Source organism: Megascapheus bottae, chromosome 2 (genome assembly GCF_031878675.1).
Source record: "Megascapheus bottae isolate mThoBot1 chromosome 2, mThoBot2.hap1, whole genome shotgun sequence".
NCBI lineage: Eukaryota > Metazoa > Chordata > Mammalia > Rodentia > Geomyidae > Megascapheus > Megascapheus bottae.
In genome coordinates, this window is record NC_143510.1 from 26123606 (window position 1) to 26139144 (window position 15539).

The 15539-nt window shown below is 43.3% G+C and overlaps 1 protein-coding gene across 3 annotated transcripts in view; it reads left to right on the forward strand.

Annotated features, from left to right (window-relative positions):
* The first annotated feature begins 5217 nt into the window (after positions 1-5217).
* Positions 5218-15539, forward strand: part of Lrrc3b (leucine rich repeat containing 3B) — a 77204-nt gene continuing 66882 nt past the window's right edge. Inside the window, exons 1-2 of one of the 3 annotated variants that reach the window (XM_090355243.1) lie at positions 5218-5401; positions 7516-7660. The gene's annotated coding sequence lies outside the window, so the exon portion shown is untranslated. Of the gene's footprint in view, positions 5402-5835; positions 5902-6890; positions 6946-7515; positions 7661-15539 lie in introns of those variants that run through there. The other 2 variants (XM_090355248.1, XM_090355254.1) reach the window with 2 other exon arrangements.

Consider the following 15539-nt stretch of genomic DNA (forward strand, 5'->3'; position numbering starts at 1 on the left):
CCCTTCCACTTATAAATTAAGCCCCAAATGGAGAACTGAAATTACAAATGAATTCAACTCTATCCCTGTTCAGCTTAGTACTCTGAAGAGTTTGGGACCCTATGGAGAAGAATGTTAACAGGTGATCATGGTTACAGAGGACAACACAGTTTAGGGACAGATGATCCTGGGTTCAGGATCTGTAGAACTCAAATGTCCTGTAGAAAACTGTTAATCCATGAAAACTGGTCTTCTCCCTGACCATACCCCCCATGGTATGGTGAGAAGTGAGTTACTGTAGTGCAGTAACTGGTTTATACTGTATGTTTTGTAAAAGTAGATTTTTATACTTCCAGTAGAAGTAACATGAAACAAATGTACTGGATCACGGCTCCTATGACTTATATTTTGGAATTTTAGTCCCCACAGGGGTTACTCCAATTTTTCCAGTTTTCCTATACAATATTCCCAAAGAATAGATTGAGATCACTCCAGCTTTGGACAAGAGCTCTCTGTTAGACCTGAAGGATGATGGCTTCATAATAATAATAATAAATAATATATGTAATACTAGACACTCCAAGAAAGCTGCACATATCTATGTCACTCAATACCCCTCAGCTGGGTGATTCTTTTTTATAGTCATCTTTCCAGCAAGAAATAAATCTCTGAAAGCTGGGGAAATAGACAAACAATAGAGTCAGTGGAGTGCACGTCTTACTGAGTCCACACAAGCTGTCCATTAGTGGAAATGAGCCAACAATGCACTCCTTTCTGCAAATTTGTTGAGAATATTCAAAACAAACACATTAAAAAGGGATTAGTCACCATTTATATGTCACAGAAGTAATAATAGTGTCCTTATTGCACATACTAATTTTCTCCAGTATTTCTGAAGTACTGGGAAGTTTCATAATATTTTCTAGCTTCAGAGAATTAATTAGCTCCCCTGTGGAGTAGTTCACAAGCAATAGTGCCATTTTGGAGATGGAACAATTGAGTTAGAAAGACAAGAAGTATTGAATTATTCATCTTTTAAATAAATATATATTAAGTACATAGTCTGTGAATGGCTCTGGGCTAGGAGTTTTAGAGATATAGATTACTTGATAGAATGCTATAGGAAGTTAAAAGCTATAGGGGTAGGACTAGAGAGAGAGACAAAATTGCAAAGGCTGCTGAAAAAAATGGAAAGGAATCCAGTCTTCACTGTATGGAAATATCATTAATTTTTAAAGAAAATATGATTAATATATTTAACTGCCTAACCCACCAATTCTTAATGAAATTATCTCCATAAATGTAGGAAAATAATGATCTATTTAAATAAAGAGATCAGTTTTTTTATTCCCTTTGCTAATATTTTTGGATTAAAATGTATAATATTTTGTGATAATCAAATAAGCATGCATAACCATTAACCATGAGCAAGGGCTGAACCTCTGAGGTGTTTGTTGGTCAAGAAAGGTCTGGTTGCTGTTTGGTTTCTCTCAGTAAACTCAACTACCATGCAGTAAAGAAGGTGATAATAATCTGTGGAGATATGAACATATAGGACAAACACACACACACACACACACACACACACACACACACACACACACTTAGAGAGAAAATAGCTCCTGGTTCCTCAGTTCATCTTTAATTACTAGTAAAAGCGCCAGCACAAAAGGCCAGACTTGTGAGTCACACAGAGTATGGATGCCCCAGCTGTAAGCCAGGGGCCCTGAACATGAGGTGAAGGCAAGCCTTCCTCAGTGAGCCTTGTCCAAATTCTGTTTCAGGCTGCATAAGTGTCTGTTGTTATTTTTAGACAACAAGCTCTAGACTTGTTTGTTATTAGCTGGAACACCTTCTGCAAAGGATTTACAGTAATAAATGTTCATGCCTTGATCCCTTTCCTTTTGGGCATCCATCTGTCCAGCTCTCAGAAGTTCAATTTCTGGGTTCAGAGTAACTCATTTCTATTTCTATGGAGAGTTTCAAATGGAGACTACAATTCAAACTTGAAAGAATTACCTGCATATGCAAAATTTTCTGAAATGTAATTGATTGTAAAATAGCTCGTTTCCATTTCAAAGGAAAGTTTACAAAATCAATAAATTGTATTTCAATGTATATTTTAATATCTAAAACTTTCCCAAAAAGTCTGCTTGTGACTCAGGGGCCACAGAACTGGGGACGTGAAGGTCATGGAGTCTTATGACCTTTCAGTGCTTCTAGTTCACTAACCAAATGTTACAAATATAGCTTCTGATGCATCCTCTCTCTTCTCTCTTTTTTAATTGGCTGTCAAGCAAGGCCATGGTAACAGCCAATAAGCCATTTCCACTAAGCACCATATTTTGCTGAGCTGGACTTGATTCCTGGTTGCTACAAAACAGATCTAAGTTTATATCAGAGGTGACAAACTAGATGCCCTGTCATTTACCCTTTTTATAGCATGGGTAACACCAACAGTCAGCGAGTCATGTTGATGACTTGTTGATGAATCAATTAAAACAGAAAACCACAAAGCATGTCTAGAAGTTTCCTGGTCAATAGTTAGACACAAATTTTAAAATTTTAATTAAAATGACTAAATTAGAAACAAACTATCTCTTTTTATTGTGTAATTTCTACTTTGTGATTTCTCTAAGAAATTTTTGAAAGGCACTCATGAGACCAGTATGAGTAGAGATATCATTGTTAATAGTGGAGTATATATCATTGTGGATATAAGTCACAGTATATTTTTAGTCAGGAAACATCACTTGATCTTATTTAAAAATTGCCAAAGAAAACCATATTGAAATTAAGTATTAAGGATGGACTATTACTGAGTAGTCTTAAGCATGTTCAGTATTTTACAAGCACTATTTCATTTAAAGCACAATACTAGGAACTAAATACCATCAACCTAATAATATATTTGAAAAATGAGATTTAAGGTCTAAACCATGTATCCATCAAGTAAAAAATTCCTCATTTAAAATCAGAGCTGTTCATTTCTAATTGCAAATTTATGGGTCACCTTTGTGCATCTGAAAGTTCTCAATGAAAATTGTAACTCTCACTTATGAATGTAGGCAGTTATAGTGGTTTAATATTTATGCCAATATTGTATTGTATGTATGAAATAGCTTACCATTTTCCTTTTATTTTAGTTTCCTTCCAACTGTATACCACTTTACACAGCACTTCAATAAATATCCTTAAAGATAAATTTTATTGCCCATCCTAAATTCTTTCCCAAGGAGGAATTTTCAGAAGTAAAGTTACTGGCCCAATGGCATGCAAAAAATTTAATAACTTCAATAATAGCAAATTTCACTTTGACCAATTATGTCAAATTACCTGTATATAATAATTACCCATGTGTATTTGTGTCTGGACCCTGAAAGCCTGATTTTTAATGCCAGAAACTAAAAAAAAATGTGATCTTTCAAATCACATTATAAAGTCTTAGAAATAAAGCATATATCAGAACTCACTGAATCTACTATCTTTTATAATGGGCCTCTCTGATCTGGTGACTCAATCCTGTAGTTCACAGAAGGTAAAATAGAGTATAAAGAATGATTTAGGATATCCAAACTACCAGGCATATTTCTTTACCTTTCAACAGTGAAACAATGCTAAGCTGTTCTAAAATGTGTGCAGAATAAGAGAAGCTCATTGGAAAGGAGAAAATGTTGGCAGGTTTTCAACACACTTGACATAGGCCACAAAATGATAAATTTTATTTGGCCATTTTCCCCCTGAAATGGGTTTGCTCTGGGTGCCAGTGGCAGAATGTATAACCCCTTCTCTCTGCAATTGCTCAATAGCATGGTTTTCTTTTGCCTTTGAAAATTCAGCAAATCCAATTGTGGTAGTCAGTGAGAGAAGGAAGATTAACTAGGGAGAAAAATGAATGAAGGACCTTTATATTTCCAGCATTTGGGCTATGGATGTAACCCTGAGTCCTCGCCTTCAGAAATTCTTAAAGGTATCATCACCCCGACTCTCTTCAGTTCTAAGTACAACTCAAAGATCTAGCTAGTCTTGAGGTAAAAAAAAATGATCTTCAATTAGATAAGTATTCTTTCAGTACTTATTAGATATTAACCACTATTGGAGATTGGATTGGGAACAAATGGAAATGGAGTATTCCTAAATGAGTGAAGTGAGAGAGAAAAGCAGTCAGAAAAATGAATTCTGCCTGGGATGGGGATTAGGAGACAGTGGAAAAAGAGCTTTGGAAAGATGGTATTTGTTGAGGCCGGAGGACACAGATTCTTCTGTCCTAAATTAAATAATTAAAATCATAAAATCATAATAAATCACTGAAGCCACATCACACACACACACACACATACACACACACACACTTTCTCAAGATACACTCCAAGTCTGTCAGGCCAGGGGAAATAAAAATTGAACCCTAGCAATCCTTTGCTTTGGGGAAACTGGGGATCAAGATGAGGAGCCCCTACCCTTCAAATCTGGACCTCACCCACTCCTCGTGGGATGACACTGGCTTGGGGGAGGAGATCTTAGCTTACTCAACCCCTCCTGTCCCACTGTGGCCTGGCACATTAGGCAATCATTTGTGCAAGGGGTTTGAAGCATCTGCTTTCCCCCCCACTGAAGACAATCTGGAGTCATGTAGCTCAGGTCTCAGTAGTTTCACAAACAGGAGACAGAATGGGGCCATGGCAACGTGCAGAAACTGTAGGATTGTGCAAGGGGGAATCTCTCGGTGTGTGTGGAGGGGGGAGGACTAATACTTCTTTCATCTCTCCAACTCTCTCCGCACCTCGCCTCCATTCCGGACCCCCTGGCACGAAGACCAGGGAAAGGTGCAATAGGTAATAGGGAGGCTCCAGCGATCACGCTCCTTTCCAGGCTGCTTTTTCTTCCCAGTCCACAGCAGCCTCGCCCCTCCTCCCTCATCTCCCAGCCCAGCTTCGGAGTCGACTCCTCTCTAGTGACTGAATCCACCGCATTTGAGGACCGGTCGCTTTGGCCTCTCCTGTTGTCTTTTGTCTCCCCTTCCCCTCCACGCTCCGGCGCCCGGCGCAGGGTCTGCTGCAGTCACCGCAGCCGCAGGCGGAACCACGCCGGGCCCCACGAGGCCGCTCGGGGGCCGCACCCTCGGCTCCGTGGCGGCGCCGGGAGACGCCAGTCGCGCCACGCACCGCCTGCGTCCCGCGCCCCAGCCACCGCGCATCCACGCCGCCGCCACCAGCCCGAGGTAGCGGAGGATCGGGAGCTCCGCGGGGCCCGCCGGGGAAAGAGCAGGGAGGGAAGGGGTGGGCAGCCCAGCTCGCAGCCGGTTGGAGGTGGCGGCCGCTGCAGCCCTGCCAGCGCGCACACCCCTAGGCAGACAGACGCACGGAACACCTCCTCCCTGCGCCGCGAGGATGGAGCAGCCATCTCAAGCCGGGACTGGCGCAAGGTAAGGTGCAGACGCCTGTTGCTTTTCGTAGAGCGCGGGATCGTCTCTCCTCGGAGGCTGCAGCGGCTGTCTGACCCTCTGGGAACAAGTAGAGGAGAACTATCACCCCAGTTCGGGAGCGATGGCTGTGCAAACCTCTGGTCCAGTCGGTGCAGACCCTTGCGGAGGCAGCAACTGGCGAGGGGGGGTGGTGTTACCCGTTTCGATCTGGGTACATCGGCTCCCCTGCACTAGTCTACAAACTTTTGTGACCCCCGCCCTCCCAGCGCCATGCTCGCCGCCCCCCCTCCCCGTGCGGTGCACTTGCACGTTTAGTTCTCGCGTGCGCCCTTCCCCCAGCTCCCCCCCCCCCCTTGTGCGACGCGTGTGCCCGCTTGGATCTGTGTGTGCTTCTTCCTCGAGCGGTCGACTTTGCACTCGCTGCAGCAGCTCGCCGGCCGGCGCTCCAGAGGCGAGGGTTTGGGACCCGGCAGTGCCTTCCACTTATCCATGCAAGCTGGGTAGGAAGAGAGATGGTGACATCGGAGGGGTGGGGCGTGGGGGGTGGGGAAGGCTGTGGGCCACTCCTGGGGCTCTATCCCGAGTCCACTGGAGCATGCCACCCACCCAACTCCACAATGAACCCCGTGGAGTGGCTTTGGGTTGTGCGCCTCGGGAATGGCAAGTGCAGCTGTGGGGCGCGCGGAGTGGGAGGGTGAAGTGAGTGAGTGGGGAGGGAAGAGATTGCTGGTGGGGGTGTGGGAGGAAGCTGAGGCTCGGGGAGGGCCAAGGGGAAGGAAAAGGCTCTCCTGGTGAAGGCGAGGGGGGTGATGGCCAGAGGAGGAGGAAAAAAGATTTAAGTCCGGAGGGCGCTGGCCCGGGTGTGTGCATGCAGATGGGGGAGGGGCTGGGTACCTGGAGAGGTGCTGGGATAGAATGCAGCCTGGAATTTGGGGTTCCTGCAGGGGGTTTGCTGGGGAAGGCAGGCTGCTGGGTGCCTGGGTACAGCGGTCTCCCTCTATAATCTGAATGCGTTGGCATCTTGGGCGGTGACTGACTGGTCAGGGATAAGGATGCTTTTCTGGCTCTTAGAGGAGTCCAGTCCTCTCTCTCGTCGAGCAGCTTCTGGCTCTCACACCCATTCATCTCTGCAGAGATGGGTAGATCCATGCCCACCGCCCCTGCCGGTACCTGGGTATCCACGAGTCTCCACAAGCCTCAGGGTGGGAACGAAATTCCTGGCCATTAGTGAAATATATGTGTGCAGGGTGGGGGCTGGAGGTTGGCAGGGAGTCCCCAACGCCCCAGCAAATAGGCAGGGGTCCCAGCGGTGGGCGGAGCATACCAACAGAGAGGCTGCCCTGGGCGCCATCCTCCCCCCACCCCCGCCGCGCTGCCCCACAAATCGCACCTGGGCGGAGCAACGGAGTGGGGGAGTGCCTGGACTGGTAGGAGCCGAGCTGGAGCTGGGGCTGGAGGGCCGGGCGTGCGAGGAAAACACAGAGAGCAAGGGGGTGTGGGCAGCTGATGAGGCGAGACCCAGCTTCCCCATCCGCAGCCCTCAGGTAGACCCCTCTGCCTATTCCTTTCTGGTGAATGCAAGAAGGGGAGGCCCCTCCTTTGCACCCTAGCAATCCAGAGTGCAAGACAGTTTGCAGGAGGGGGGGGAGGCTAGTCTGCTGTTGCAAAGAAGAGACAGCCTCCCTCTCTCTTAGCACTCAATCCCCCACCCACCTTTCCCACATGAGGAACACACATAGTTGGGTAGCCAGGCTGGGAGCGCCTCACTTAACCTTGCTCCCCCAGACGAAGTGCATGCCCCTCCCCTCTCCAAGTGACACTTCTGGCTGAGTCTTATTGGGAGTTCCTGTGCCCCCACCCATAGGGGATTGTATTGGAGATTGTACTGGTCTGGAGCCCCATACAGCTCTGGGGTTCTCCCTAGCAGGGCCTTACCCTGTGGATCCTTCCTGCTGCCCCGTGCTAGCTGAGGAGCAAGCAGTACTTGGACACTGGCTTATGGACCTTTTGGTCAGATCCTTCCAGAGGACACGTGGCTTGTCCAGGGAGGATGTGCCACAAGGGTCCCTGTCATTCTGGGTACTCTTGGAGCAGCTAGCTTCCTGCCTTCCCAGGGCCCCAAGGAGCAGGAGGAGCAGGAATCCACTCAACTCCGGGTCCTGGAGCAACAACTGAACCGTGGTGGAGGCCACACCTCAGAGGCTGGGCCTGGCTGGTGACAGAACAGAACGCAGCTCCCGGATTGCCTGGAAACCTGAGGTATGATTCCCCTCTACAAACTCCTCACTCCGTAAGATTTAGTTTCTGACACCCGAAAGCTGCTTTCTTTCTGAATATTTGTCACCTGGATTTGTGCTTTCGGGCTCTTCCCTTGTCTCAGAAACTGATTAGAAAAGATCTCTTAGAAACCTGAGAGAAGACTCCAGAAGCATTGCAGTGGACTTCTTTTCCCCCAAGTTGTGCATCTTTTCTGGGGAGATTAGGAATGATAACAATGGATGCTACTTAAAGTTTCTTGAATTTTCATTGTGTGATAAGCACTTTCGGCCATAGTGTATGTGCTTTTATTAATCATGAAGGATGATAAAGTTATTTTTAATCATTTCATAGATAGGAAAAACCAAACTATGGAGAAAGTATTGGCTTCTTTTCCAACTAGCCAGTCCACAGAGAGGTTGGCTTCTCTCCTGGGCAGAGAACACTCTCAGACCTATTTAATTATCTCCAAGAATGCATGGATTTGACTACTTTGTCTTTATTTTAAACCCCAGGGGCAAATGGTGGGTGCCAGCTTTTCCTGTACTTTTGTGTGTCACCTGCCTCAGTCTGTTGGGGTACACTATGATAAGATGAGAGCAACTACAACAGCCCATCAAAGAAACTGAATACAGCACTGGTCTCGGAAAGCCGTTTGTTAATGTCCCCCTTCAAAACACAAGACAAAAAGGAGAGGTCCAAATGAGGCTAACGCTTTACTTTTTTGGTTTAAGTCAAAATTTAGAGGTGTTCTAGGTATTTATTCTGTCAATGAGTCCCCTTCTGGGGACTAAGTCACAGAAGGTTAGAGTTGAGGCATCCCAGACATTATCTTTTCCAATCCAGATCCAAGTGATATTCTGCACTTCAGGCCATTCTGTCAGAATCTGTCTTTGACACTAGTCAAATGAACTATGTTTATACATACATAGATAATGGTCATTTTTTGCTGTTATTCAGCATCTCAAAATCAATTAGAGAAAAATATTCATTTGTTCACAAAGGACTGTTTTTGTTTAATTTTTCATAAATGCTTCTCTGTCAGTGTTGTACAAGGGGCAGCCCCCTTTCGTGTGTCTCTATTGTAAAAGATTGCAATAGAATAGAATAGAAGAATTGCAAGCCTTCAAAACAACAAAAGTTAACTAACCATGCAATCTTTTAATGATTCTAATTAAGATGAAATGGATCTCAACCATTTCTGTACAATCCTTCTATCAGGTTGAGTAGTTCTCTTCTGCCCTTATTCCCAAGTATTTGTGAGAATATGAGACAGTGTAGGATATCTGTGAGGAATCACTTTTGATACAATAAAATAGGTTGGTATGGTTTCTCCTGGAAGTCTTGCCCTTGACTTGAGCCTTTTGTTCAATAGAACAATGGATTCCAGTAGATACACCTGGGACTTAGAAATGTGAATTATGCATCTTCTCCACTTCCTCACCTACTGAAACCCTTCCACAGTGAGGATGTTTCTTCTGCCTCTTGGGGATTCCGTATACCTGTATGCACACCTGCAGGTATATGGAATTCTAGTTTCTAGGGAAATCCCATATTTTCTCTCTAAAGCTATAGTACCAGAATGTCCTCTTCTGGGAGGAAAACCAAGAAAAAGTGTTGAAGGAAATGGCCAGTGAACACAGAGCAGCTGTCTCTGAGTCCCATCAAGATGGCAAAAGTTACCTGTAGGCAGAAGAAAGCTGATAGCACTTATGTCACCTGGGACAAACATTCCAGCGTGAAGGCTGTGATGAACTAAGACAGAGGCTCTGGGGAGTGACTGAAATGGAGCAAGCAAAGGTAAGGTGATAGTGGCCTGAAGAGGAGAGGAGATCTAACTCTTGACAAATTCTGGTGGGACAGAAATGCCTACAGCAAATGCTCACACACCAGGCACTGCTCTCACCCCATCCTTAGCCTGTAATCTGACATTGATGACAGTGTGATGGATGTGAATCACAGAGCTTCCAGCTCTTGGGAGGTGGATATTCACTTTCTAGAGAATTCCTTAGAAATGAGTCCTATTTTTATGTAAGGAGGAGAATATTGCACACCTGCCATACTCATCAAGATGAACCATCAAGTCATTCCCTAAGAGGAAGCCTTTTGGGGGCAGGGACACTGGTTTAGGTAGACAAAGGCAGTGAAGTGTTGTCCCCAACGGGATAACATACCAAAAGGTAGTTTTCATAGAAAAGAGAGTTCATGTGATCCTGGCATACACCCTTGTTTCCCACTGTGAGGTTTTTTCAGAGGAGGTAGTGGAGTTGGCCTCGTGTCATGTGATCCATGTGGGTCACGTCCCTCCTGTTGGTTTCCTGTGACTCCAGTGTGGTGTGGGATCAAAGGCCCAGATGACTCTCTGCTGGCACAGGATGCTGGGCATCTGTTTCTTTCCAGTCCTATAAATATGAGTCTGTTGACATTCAGATAACAAGTAGTATCAAGCAACACACTTCCATCTAATACAAAGAATGTGGACAATTAAAAGTTTATATTCAGAACACATTGAATACATGTGTGTAAGTAATACATGCTATGAGTTATAATTCTCATTTTGGGGTTGGATGTTTGAAATATAAAATAAAAATCAATATCTCCATCATCTGACTTAGACTATTCTGAATCACAAAGCCAAATAATAAGATTCTGTGAGAAGAATTTGAAGAAAATATTAACTAAAGCTTTATCCATAGATTACAACTTGAAGCTTTGTTCAAAAATGGCTTGGAATCGGAATGGCAGTTCATATCTGAATTGTTTCAATATTGTTTTCATACACTTTATAAAAACTTGAGAAATTAGCACATCTCAGTCAACCACAGGAAGAATGAATGAATGAATGAATGAATGAATAGTTTTTCTTTGAAGTGGAAAGGTAATAGGTAGGGCCACATAATTCTTTAAAAATAAAGGAATAAATATGGAAAAAAGAACTACCCCCAATAAAAATGGATTTTGTTCTTTAAGCGGATAAATGAACAGATTAGGAAAGGTTACAAAATTTATGATTTCATTTTATCCTAAGCTCTCCAAGCTACATTTAATGTTAATACTTACCCAGTGCAAATGTCAGTGCCCTTTCAGGTATATTTTTCAGGTGCTTTTGTACCTTTTATTAGAAAAAATGGAAACAAATATATATTTTTAAAATACAGCAAGCCATTCTCCCCATGGAGCAATGTTTGACAAAGTAGTATTTTGTTCAAATACAAAATAGGTTAAGTTCTTTTTCCTTCTTTTCTTCCCCCATTCCTTCTCTTTCCTCCCTCCTTTTCCCTCCCTCTCTTCCTTCCTTCTTTCCTCTTTTCTTCTCTAGATCATTGACAAAGTAAGTATTCAATACCTTCCTATGAATGACTATTTTTTTCAGGTCAGGGTAAGGCTAAAGGCAGAGTGTATTTATACACTGTCCAAAGCTAAAACACCAAGGTCATGAGGTCTTTTACTGGATCTGCCCCAGTCTTCTTAGTTCAGCTTTGATTTGAAGAAGCAGTTATCTGGCCTGCTTCTGAGGGCTTCCCTGTTGTTAGTGACTAAGCAGTATATCTTTTGTACGCTATAATGGAACTTGGCCACTGAAAAGAATCCTGGTCCAAGCTTCTGGACAGGCATAGGCACAAGACCCAAAGAGATTATGAAGAAGGGTACTTTTTACCCATTTTATAAAAACACAATGATGCTTAAGTTCACAAAGCTCTTATCTTTCTGTTGTGGAATATTGTGTTGTCATTATTTGATTACCCAGCTGGATTTTCTTCTCATTTGTATTTCATAAATAGATGCTACAATTGCAATGAGCAATTGTATCTAAGGTCTAGTTACCTTAGATAATCCATATCAGAAGCCTCTGCTATAGAGTCTTTGAAGGAAGGTGATATAAGGCCAGCTAAGTCAAAAGAGGCAAAGTAAAGTAGCAGAGGAGAGGTAGTGAGACAGGAGGGGAATAAGAGAGACCAAGAAAGAAAACTATTCATTCTAAGCAAGCGAGCCTAGCAGTTGGTGCAGACAGATTTAGAGCATTTGTATCTGAAACCCGTAGACAAAAGGGAAAAACATAAAGACAGAGGCAACCAAAGTAGTGGGGCTAGTAAGTCCTGAAGAAGAAAAGGTGTTCCTACTACTGAGGAATGTAACTGTAACCCCTCTTTACATTACCCCAACAATAAAATACAATAAAAAAGAATAAAAAGAAAAGGTATACAAGTAAATAGAATGCATGACATGACTCTTAATTGTCTGTGTTTGCTTAGACCAGGTGAGATCCTCAGCTCGAGGCCCTGGCATCTTCATATCCCAGAATACCTCATTAGTGTAGCTTCTCAATCACCAGATGCAAGGCTCTTACTGCTGTGTACCATAGTGCCCTTTGGCAATCTGATGAAGCCTAAGAGGCTCCAGACTTATGCTCTTGAATGCATGAAACATAATATACAGGATTACACACACATTTTAGTAAATCATTTATGTAGTTAAAATATATGATATATGTACCTGTACAGTAAATGGTAATGCTGAGACCCATTAATGGCTAAGCCATTTTGGAGTAGAGATTAGCCTAAATGCATAACTAGAGCAATAATAATACAATGTAAAAATTGCCTGATCATACTGGTGACAGGAGCCACTGATTCCAATATTACAGTTGAGGTTTATGACTGGAATGCATGAAAGAATAAAATGCTACCCTGTATGTCCTTTTAATGAGGGAAGTTTTAACAGTTTTCCAATTCAAGTTCATAGATAGATGTCTTGGGGTCCACGGGTAGATGCCTTAGAAATAGATGATCGCAAGTTCTCTGGACCAGGGGGACCATGTTATTTGTCATTTATCACAAGGACACTGTGGAAAGTGAAAGAGACCTTAGTTATTTTTGCAGGACAGTAGATGCAAGTAGGGATAAGCAAATTGGGATTGGGCAAATTGTCATATTTGACTCTATAGGGTCGTCCCTGCTATTTCACCCCACAGAGATCTTTTCTTCCTGGAGCAATGCTTACTTCTCCGCACCAGGGAATTGGCTTTAGCTTCCCTATCATTGGTTGGGAAGTGGAGCTAACATTTAGTGAAAGAAGGGCTGGTATCAGCACTGTGCTCCTGCCTATCTATGGGTGCCTTTGTAAGAAGAAAATAATGGACTTCTTAGGTGTGGCGGGAGTTCCTGAATCGTATCTAGATAAGTACTGGCTTGCATTTGAGTTCCCAGGGGTCCCCTTGGCCAATATCATCTGAAGTGAGGGAGAATTATTAGACTACATCACATTTCTGCCAAAAGTTTCAGCTTCCTTTCCAGCATTTTTTTTCTTTTCAATAGAGCTACCACAATAGTTTTTTTTAAGGTTCACTTCCTTTCCCTGCCCACCTCCTAGCAATCAGGAAATGACCTTGGTGCAAGCAGGTGGATGGAGAGTCATGGGAAAAGCTCAGGAGCTAAAGCATTCTTTAACTGAGTATTGGAGAGGGAATTGTGGTCATAGGGTATTTCCTAAACAAAGAACTTTCATTGTGCAGAGTTTGGGGTGTGTGTGTGACAGATTGTTTCTGCTCTTGCTTTTGTTGTTGTTTTTTTTTTCTCCTGTTGTCACTGATGAAAGGAAATCAGCTTCGTAGGAGAAAAATCTCTCTTAAAAACCTCTTTGACATAGTAGAAAGAGGCAAAATCTCAGAAAACATCCTCTGCATATAAATTACCTGATTGGGACAAGGGACTTGACACAATGTCACTTGGTTCTAGGTTTGTCTTTTTTTCTGACCAACTCAGTGGCCTAGGGCAAGTGCTGTCAGTTTCAAGGCACTCTGCTTGCCCAGAGACAGGGCAGTGGGAGAGTAAATGTTTTTAAAAGCCCCTTCCAGTTGATGAGCTAAAACATCAAGATGCGTCTTAACACTTTTATTGTTATTGTTGTTTTAGGTATGGGGCTTGAACTCAGAGTCTGGGCACCACGTCTGAGCTTATTTTTCCTCCTCAAAGCTGGCATTCTACTACTTTAAGGGCCACAACTCCACTTTCAGTTTTCTGATCTTTATTTAGAGTTAGAACTTTTCTACGTGGGCTGGCTTCAAGCCATGATCCTCAGATCCTCAGTTTCCTGAGTATCAGCTAGGATTACAGATGTGAGCCACCAGAGTCCAGCTCTACTTTTATTTATACTTCATATAATGGGTCCTGGTTGAATCTAGTGCAGGAAAGACCTTGTTTAAGCCTTTCATGCCATGGTCGACTGGCATTCTAGGATACAGGACTGGAGTTACCTATAACACTCATCGTCTCAGAGTAGCAAGACTAAGGTGGAAGGCTGTAGAGGGAAAGTCACTCATGAGGGGACACAGTAGGAAAGAGGTAAGATGGATATATTCCTGTTTACTTTTCATGCAGGCAAGATGGAAGACAGATGAAGGAAATGTTGAAATGTGATTTGCTCAGTCATGACAAGACTCTATTTAAAACCTTTAAGTGAGTCCTGATTGTAGGTAGGATCATACCCTTACTGTGATTTCAGAACCCTTTCAATATCTATCTTCTCTGTCTCTTTATATGCCATTTCTTCAGCATCCCCCCCGCCCCCGAATTTCCTGCTGAATTGATACTAGCTCATGTTTGCCACTGTCCACATTTTTTCTCTCCAACTCTATGCTGGTGTACTTACACCATGGGCTGTAACAATTACAGCTTCCCCTTCCCCCCAAAAAATCTGGTTACAGAATTTATCAGTCCAGGCCACTGACCCTGCACCATCAAAGGACATTGTGGTCTTATAACTTAAGGAGCTCTGTCCCATCTATTTGTCATCCTGTTCCTAACTGCTCATGTCTCCCTCCTTCTTTCCCTCATCTTTCTTCTCTTTCTAGCTGTACACCTGCCTACCAACCACCATTCAGAGGTGGCCAGGCAAAACTATCATTCCTTTCTCTTCAGCCATTTTGGGGCTAATAAAGGACTATGGGAACATTTGGTAACTTTCTAACAGTTTCTCTATGTGAAAGGGGTACAACCATAAGAATGTGAATGGTGTAAATGAGTTGAATGGGTACTTTTAATAATGCCAGGTATTTGGCAGATACTATGTAAGCTTTTATTAGTATTAAGTAGACCATCGTTTTTATTATTATTTACTGTTAAATTCAATGTCTAGTTCTGAATATGTCCACACGGAAAGAAGTTAAACAAAGAAAATATTCAAGAGCTCTGACTAAATCCCAGTTAGTTATTCCAGTGTTATCCAAATGGATCTCAGAGGGACAGGAACATTTTAATGACTCCTAATGGAGGGTCACACACTCTGAGCAAATTGACAAAACAGACAGGACAGAGAAGGGAAAGACATGGGCACAGACAGAAGAGGGGCCAGAGGGTGGTTATTAGGATTTGTGAACATGAACCTGAGATCTTGGAAGGAGACGAAAGATTCAATGTGCTTCAAATGATACCAAGAGTCCCATAAGTGGGCTGCACTTTTCTTTTAGTTCTCTCTGTTGTCTGCCCCAGAACAACTCTACGCTTTGGCTTTTCCAGGAGGTGGGAGGGGAGGTCATAAATCCAGATTTTACATGAAAACTCCTGATGTCTAATGGTCTGTTTCATTCAATGAAGAACAAAATAAAACAATAACAACAAAACAGAACACAACCATAGTCTATGTTCAGCCTCCCACAGGAGAGTGGAGCTCTAAATTCCAAGCTTGTTGAAAAATGCTAAGATATAGCCAGGTGCTAGTGGTTCATGTCTGTAATTTTAGTGCCTGAGGAAGCTCAGATCTGAGGATTTTTGTTTCAAGTCATCGCTGGGCAGGAAAGTCTGTGAGACTCTAATAAACTACTCAGAAAAATCTAGAAGTGGAGCTGTGCCTCAGTGGTTGATCACTAGCCCTGAGCGAGCGTGGG